Here is a 7842-nt window from a genome sequence, read left to right on the forward strand (position 1 = left end):
CTATTTAAAAAAGTTCACGAATTAGAAAAACGTTCACATATTCACAAAGTTCATTAACATGAAAATGTTCACTAATTTGAGAAACAATTTCAAGAATTTGAAAAATTATCGTGAGTTTGAAAAATAGTTCATCAATTTTGGAAAATAATCATCGAATTTGAGAAAATTTCATTGATTTTGAAAAAAGTTCATCCAGTCTGAAAAAAGTTCATCGAATTACAAAATAGTTCATCAAATTTGAAAATTTTCATCCACTCTGGAAAAAGTTAATCAAAATTCAAAAAAGGTTCATCGAATTTGAAAAAAGTTCATCAAATTTTTAAAAAGTTCATCAAATTTGAAAAAAAGTGCATCGATTCTGAATTTTTTTCATCAAATTTCAAAAAATGTTCATTGAATTTGAAAAAACGTTCATCGGTTTTGAAAAAAAGTTCATCGAATCTGAAAAAAGTTCATCAAATTTAAAAAATCATTGATTTTGAAAAAGTTCATCAAATCTGAAAAAGTTAACTGAATTCGAGAAAATTTCATAGAATTTGGAAACAAATTCGTCGATCTTGAAGAAAAGTTCATCAATTTTGAATAAAAAATCATGTATTTGAAAGAAAGTGTTCACGCATTTAGCAGAAAAGAAACAAAAGAAAGTAAAAAATGAACAAAATCATTCCAAGAAAAAAGAAAAGAAAAAGAAAAAACAAGCAAACAAAAAGAAGAAAAGACACGCAAAACTGGAAACGGGGGCTCTTCACGACCTGGAACAGAATAATTAAATGGAAAGAAGTTTACACACACAAGTGGTTCATTCCCGTAGTTGTCAGTGCGCTGCTCCCTCACCCGTGACAACCTGAGTTCGAACCCTCGTGCTCACATCATTTTAGATGCAGTATTTAACAGAATAAAGAAGAAATGGGCCGGCCCAGCACGGCGCGAGGGTATGCGCCCGTTTGCGCGAAGTGAAGAAACATTTTTCTAATTCGTGAATAAAAGAGAAGTATAGATTTGGCAAACGGGCGATTTGGCAAACAGAAGTATAGATTTGGCGCGCGGGTATGCGCCCGTTTGCCAAATCTATACTTCTCTTTTATTTTTCAACCCATCTACTTTTTTTTTGAGGAAACTGCACCCTTTATTAATGATCAATGTTCATGGTGGTACAGATTACATCAGGCAAGGATAACAGCCACACATGGCGCCCAAGAGAAAGGGAAGAACTAGCTTTGCCAAGTGCGTGTGCCTCGCCATTATGTTGACGCTTCTCACGGATAAACTTCGGGTCTCGGAATAAGGTCCGCTGGGCTGTGATCTCCCTCAAGATAGTGACATAGTGACACGGAACGCCTGCTTCAATATTGGCCACCACTTCACTGCAATCCGAAGCAACGCAAACTGAATCCACATGCAAGTCCATTTGTTGTTGTCCAGGCCCAGTCATCTTCTGAGCCCATCGCACGTGACGGCCCAGCCTTATCTTCTCTTGGACCGGCCGTCGTCCTCTACGAGTCCGTCGCCGCTCGGAGTGCCGTGCAGAGGCCGCCGAGGAAGCGACAGCCGGGGAAAGGACCCGCGACGGTGGCGGCGGCAGAGCTATCCCTTCCCTCTCGCGCCTCCTTTCGGCTTAAATTTCCTACTGTCTGATTTGTAATCATGTGTGGAAAAATGGAATTCCGGCCAAACAAAATTCATCGTTCAGTGGCCCTTGTTGCTGTAGAAAATTCTTTGCTCCTGGAGGAACGTTAGCAGATATATATGTGGCTGCCCTTTCCTGATGCGTGCTGCCTACAGTAACCAAGTCAAAGGTCTTCCTTCCACGGTAGGCGTTTAAATCACAGGCCACAGTAGAACCAAACAAAAACATACTTGTCACACTTGAGGATAGGTATGCAATGTCTTTGTCCCGGTGCCCGAGGGGTCAGGAAGCAGCTGGGATTGACATTGGCCACAGCTCCAGACGTTGCTGCACGACATAAACAAGGGCTGGTGGGAGGGGACTGGCCGCCGGAGCCAGAGTGGGTACCGGCGCACGGGAGAGAAGAGGGGCCTCAGAGGAGAGAGGGAGGAGAGGATGGATATGCCAGTACTACAGCCGCTGTTTTCTTTTTCCCTTTTTGATCGCAGTTGCCATGCTCTGTTTTCTCCATGATAACCACGGGACGCTGCTCTTTTGTTGTGACGCAAGCAGAATTATAAGATCTCCTTTTATCTGTGAATTAATCTCAAGTCCAGGACATTTTAGATCAAAACAAGTGTGGTCATTTTAGAATATTTCTCTATTTTTATCCATATTTTGCTTTTAGTATATATAATAGATAGATAGAAAATAGCTAGAATAGATAGGTAATACTCCATCCGTCCCAAAATAAGTGTCGTGACTCTAGTGCAAATTTGAACTAAGGCCAAGACACTTATTTTGGGGCGGAGAGAGTAGAAGATTTGAACTAAGACGACCATTATTCAGGTAACTGATACCATATCGGTCGGGTGCTGAGAGGGATAAATGGGCGAATTTTCCAGTTACGGTAGATAATTCAGATAATCGGCTATTCATTGACCCATCGGGTGGCGATTAACTGACGGAGATGCCGATTAACAGGCCAATATTTGGAACAATGACTAAAATCATGACAATAATTTTGCAACTGAGGGAAACGGGCCTGCACGTGGGGAGGCAATCCATCAAGACATGGGTTTGGTCAGGGCCAAGAGATTCTGATCGAACGATCCATTCCGTTCTGTTGCTAATTTCAGATGGTTCGTCAAATAACTGCATTGACTTGCGTTGATCTATTGCTAATTTCAGGTGGTTCGTCAAATAACTTTTGCATCGATACCTTGTGCAGACCCCAAGAAGGATGTTCCATCCTGGATTTCATCAGTGTTGCCAGATCTGGTACTCTTAAACATCTCCCTCAGCACGTTTCTACTCGTCGTCTTGAACTTTCTTTTTTGAGAATGTCATCTTGAACTAACGTTTGATTTTTAGTCGTAGCCATTCAACGTTTGATTTTTAGTTCCAGCCCATTCAACGATGAGGTTGCTTTCACGTTGGATATGTGGCCCAGAAATTATCCCCACAAAGGAAAAAATGTGGCCCAGGCCTCGCGCGCAGAAAGTTTCGCGCACCCGCGATGTAAATATTTTTGCCAAAGGAAAAAGACCCCATCGCAGGACAGAGCATATCTATCGTCTGAGTTCAGTCCCCATCTCTGGCGACCTCCCCTACTGAATCACCGCCTCCAGCTATATATCTATGCTCCAGACCGGTCTGAATCAGCATCCACGGTGGTCGATTGACGCCGGCGAAGGCTGCACGGGTGGTCGAGAGGGATACATAAGGGAAGCAGCCGACTCTTCTGCTCCAAGAGGAAGCAGGAGACGGCGCAGCGACCGCACAGTTCCTCTCCTCGAGGTAAATCCTTTTCTTCTTGCAAACACTAGGATTGTTCCATCTGCAGCTCAGTTTGCGTCTTGAATAATTTATTCCATGGATTAAGCTTTTCCATGTGCAGCGTTCTTCGTCGTCTCAAGTCCATGGCCTCCCTGCGTTGAAGAAGCCAAGAACCTGATGCTGCTGCATGCATGCCTAACTTATCAAGAGTAAAGCTCTTCTTCATAACATGGCAACTAAATAGTGGAGTACTCGTATCAACAGGCAACAACTCTGCTATCTTCTCTTCACTTGTTCTCAACGAGTATAAGTATCAACCCTTCACATCGTAAGTCCTCCGACTGATCGAGCGTTCTCTGAGTTTTTTCTCTTTGTGCTTGGAGTCCCTTTCGTTATCCGTGTCAGAGTCCAGACTACAATCTGATGAGCTGTTAATATATTTCTGGCAGCGGTACAGGGCTCTTCTTCGAGCATATATAAGCACAACAAATGATCATGCAGAATTTGAACATGCTGAGTTCCATCATTTTCCTACTTTTCGTCCCTATCCTGCCCATGGTTGTCGCCTACCCCTCCACTGCGGCTCCCTCAAATCTCTGGAAAATATCTAGTATGCAAACCAGAGTAGCCATGTCAGGAAATCCCAGTGCCCTTGTCATTCTTGAGAGTGGCAGCACCTCATACCGACTTCTTTTTGGCTTCTACACCATGGACGGCAATGCATTCACTCTCTCTGTCTTGCTCATGGGAGCCCAGCCTCCGGCCATCTGGTCTGCTAACCCTGGTGATCCCGTGAGCCAGGATGCCATGTTGAACTTCACCAGCGATGGGAATATGCTGCTCAGCGACGGGGATGGCACCGTTATCTGGTCAACAGCCACAAAGAGCAAGTCAGTCGCAGGCTTGCGGCTAGATGTCTCCGGAAACCTTGTGTTGTTTGATCAGAAAAATTCCTCTGTTTGGCAGTCGTTTGACCACCCAACAGATACATTGGTCCTGGGACAATCGCTCTGCAGGGGCATGAACATAAGTGTAAAACCCTCCAAAACAAAATGGCCATCTGCTCGGATTTATCTTTCTGCAGAGTTTGGTGGACTGCAGTATTCATCTCAACCAGCAAACTATTCACAATCGTTCACTGAAGTTGCTAGCACGAAATCAGACTGTTATGCATTTGTCAATGGCAGCTTTGGGTTCCCAAATCAGGTTTTCTGGCTGCCGCAAGCAAGATCATTGCAATACATGCGGTTAGAGTCCGATGGACATTTGAGGCTTTACGAGATGCAGGGCTACTCAAGCCCGCGGCTTCGGTTTGATGTATTAAGCCTAGCCATGAAATTTTGTGATTACCCATTCGCATGCGGTGATTATGGTGTTTGCAGTGATGGGCAGTGCTCTTGCCCTAGTTTGAGCTACTTTAGGTCAAACAATGAACGGCATCCAGATGCTGGTTGCACACTCTTAACCACCATCTCCTGCAACCGTGCGCACAACCATCAGTTGCTACCACTCGGTAACGTTTCTTACTTCAGTGACAACATGTTCCGGAAATTGGCCATTTCAAGTTCCTCAGAAGAGGTCTGCAAGCAAGCTTGCTTAATGGATTGTGCTTGCAGAGTCACCATTTTCCAGTATTACGGACCGAATTATTACAGTAATGGTGGTAACTGCTTGTTGTTATCAGAGCAAAAACTAATTTCGCTGGCAGAAGGTTCGTCCGATGGATGTTCAGCATACATCAAGATACAAGGCACACGATCAATCAAAAAAAGGATCACAACTATAGTTTGTTCAATAATTGCAGGTTTGTCTGCATTAGGAATCTTGTTCTCCGCCGTCATATGGAAAATGTGCAAGAAAGAGGAAGAACAGCTCTTTGATAGCATACCCGGGACACCAAAGAGTTTCTCCTTTCACGAGTTGAAGGTAGCTACCAGCAACTTCTCTTTGAAGCTTGGAAGTGGTGGCTTTGGGTTAGTCTTCAAAGGAAAGATAGGCAGGGAAACAATCGCAGTCAAACGTTTGGAAAGTGTTCAGCAAGGAACTGAGGAGTTCTTAGCAGAGGTCATGACAATTGGGAGAATGCATCACCATAATCTTGTCAGGTTGATAGGATTTTGTGCAGAGAAGTCGCACAGGTTTCTTGTCTACGAGTACATGTGCAATGGTTCATTGGATAAATGGATCTTTCATGCATGTTCAGTTTTCACTGTCTTGGAAAACTAGACGTAACATCATAATTTTGATAGCCAGAGGTTTGTCTTACCTCCATGAAGAATGCAAGGAAAAGATCGCCCACTTGGACATAAAGCCACAAAACATTCTCCTTGATGATAGGTTCAACGCAAAGCTTTCTGATTTTGGACTGTCCAAAATGATAAACAGAGACCAGAGCAAAATTATGACTCGGATTCGAGGCTCCCGTGGATATCTAGCTCCTGAATGGCTTGGCTCAAAAATCACTGAGAAGGCTGATATCTACAGCTTTGGCATTGTGGTGGTGGAAATCATTTGTGGCCGAGAGAATTTGGACGAATCGTTGCCCGAGGAAAGCATCCACCTGATAAGTCTGCTTGAAGAAAAAGCAAGATCTGGCCAGCTGCTCGATTTAGTGGACAGTGGCAGTAATGATATGCAATGTCATCTGGAGGAGGTCATGGAAGTGACGAGGCTTGCAATGTGGTGCTTACAGGTTGATAGCAGCAGAAGGCTCTTGATGTCAACGGTCGCGAAGGTGTTTGTAGGCGTGACGAGCTTGGAGGCTGCACCCAACTACAGCTTTGTCCCTAGTTTTGCATCAAATGGTGCTAGTAATGCAGGGCCAACTTCTTCCTATGTGCCATCAGAATCGCATTTATCAGGGCCTAGATGAAAGCTTACTTCAGCTTTCCATATCTGACTACGAGGATGGCTTTTGCTGTTTTGCATCCTTCCATTCTGCCATAAATCTTTTGTAAACAATTTGGTGCATCACTATTCACAAGTCATTTTTTACTATGTATCTCAAACAAACATCTTGAGAAATTAAGGCAAAAGACAAATGGCAAGATAACCTATTCATTGCACATTCTCAAAATAATAAACGATACTCATATCGTATTTGTGCCTTGCAAAATTGAATAATGAAGATTTACATGTATCATTTCTACTGCTATAATTGCACTGACTTTGACATCAACGAGACGTTTAGTGTACTATAGGCCTTGTTTGGAACTAATTATCTAACAAGTTTCATATTTTTCTTATTGTTTGTTTGTTTTAATTTTCTCTGTATCAGTTTAGCAACTGGATATTGGAGTTTTGGATCATGTGCATTCAGAAGGAAAAAACATCAAACAACTCACATACTAAAATAAGAGACGAAAGAATATGCTTGTGTGGGTGACTTCTTGTAATTTGAACTGCATAGCTCACAAAAAATTCCACACATGCTATCCATGCATCTTCTTTTTCTTCTTCACAAAAGAGATGCTTCTTGAATTGAGACTTGAGAATACACACATCTACGATACTGTGCAATTGCTGCAGCCGACATGATCATTATTCTATACTAGAAGGGTCGGGCGCGCTTTGCCGTGGGTTGGTGTTGTTGGGTTTTCATAATTTCTCTACTCTCTTTTAAAATTTAAGGTGTACTAGTTTTTGAAAAGTCAAAGCTCTTTAAGTTAGAGAAAATTGGTAGACAAATATATCAAACCGGTATCATTAGATTCATCATGAAATGAATTTTCATGTTTTATTTATTTAGTATTGTGGATGTCGATGTTTTTGGCTCTGAACTTGGTCAAAGTTAGAGAAATTTGACTTTTCAAAAAAACTAATACACCTTCTATTTTGAAATATTTGGTTTGCCAAGGGGGGCAGTGGAGTGTGTTGTCATTTTCTTTACAATGCAGTGTTTTTGTGGGCCTTTTACGGTGTGATTCTGTGTTGTCTGCTAAACAGCCCATACTTAGTTTGGGGGGGGGGGGGGGGGATTTTCTGCGTCGATGACTGCATATACTATATTGGTTGTATAGTATATCACATTTGTGTTTTTATTCTAGGTGGTGAGAGGTTACGCGGGATTGACCTCGTTGAACTAGTCAAAATTGTGAACCAAGTCTAATATCTCAATCAAATGGAAGAGCTCCAAAATTAGGGAGCATTGTCAATTAAAAGAATGGAATGACGGAGCTTGTTGAAAGAATATCTTAATCGCATGGGAGAGCTCCAAAATTAGGGAGCATAGTGAATTAAGAGAATTGAATGAGAGAGCTCCTTGAGAAAATAAATTATTGGCTCTATCAAAATTGGGTGACCAAGTTCTAAATTGGAGACCTTGATTGACCACGAGGCCTTAAAACTTCGGGAGCATAACGAATTGAATGATAGAGCTCCTTGAGGAAAAAAAATAGCATTCACCCGGTCAAAATTGGCTGACCCAATTTTAAATTGAAGACCTCATTGACTGTGAG

At 42.4% G+C, this 7842-nt stretch overlaps 1 pseudogene; it reads left to right on the top strand.

Moving 5' to 3' along the window:
- The first annotated feature begins 3133 nt into the window (after nucleotides 1–3133).
- On the top strand, nucleotides 3134–6359 carry LOC123050731 (G-type lectin S-receptor-like serine/threonine-protein kinase SD2-5; annotated as a pseudogene).
- Nucleotides 6360–7842: the final 1483 nt, after the last annotated feature.

Source organism: Triticum aestivum, chromosome 2D (assembly GCF_018294505.1).
Source record: "Triticum aestivum cultivar Chinese Spring chromosome 2D, IWGSC CS RefSeq v2.1, whole genome shotgun sequence".
NCBI lineage: Eukaryota > Viridiplantae > Streptophyta > Magnoliopsida > Poales > Poaceae > Triticum > Triticum aestivum.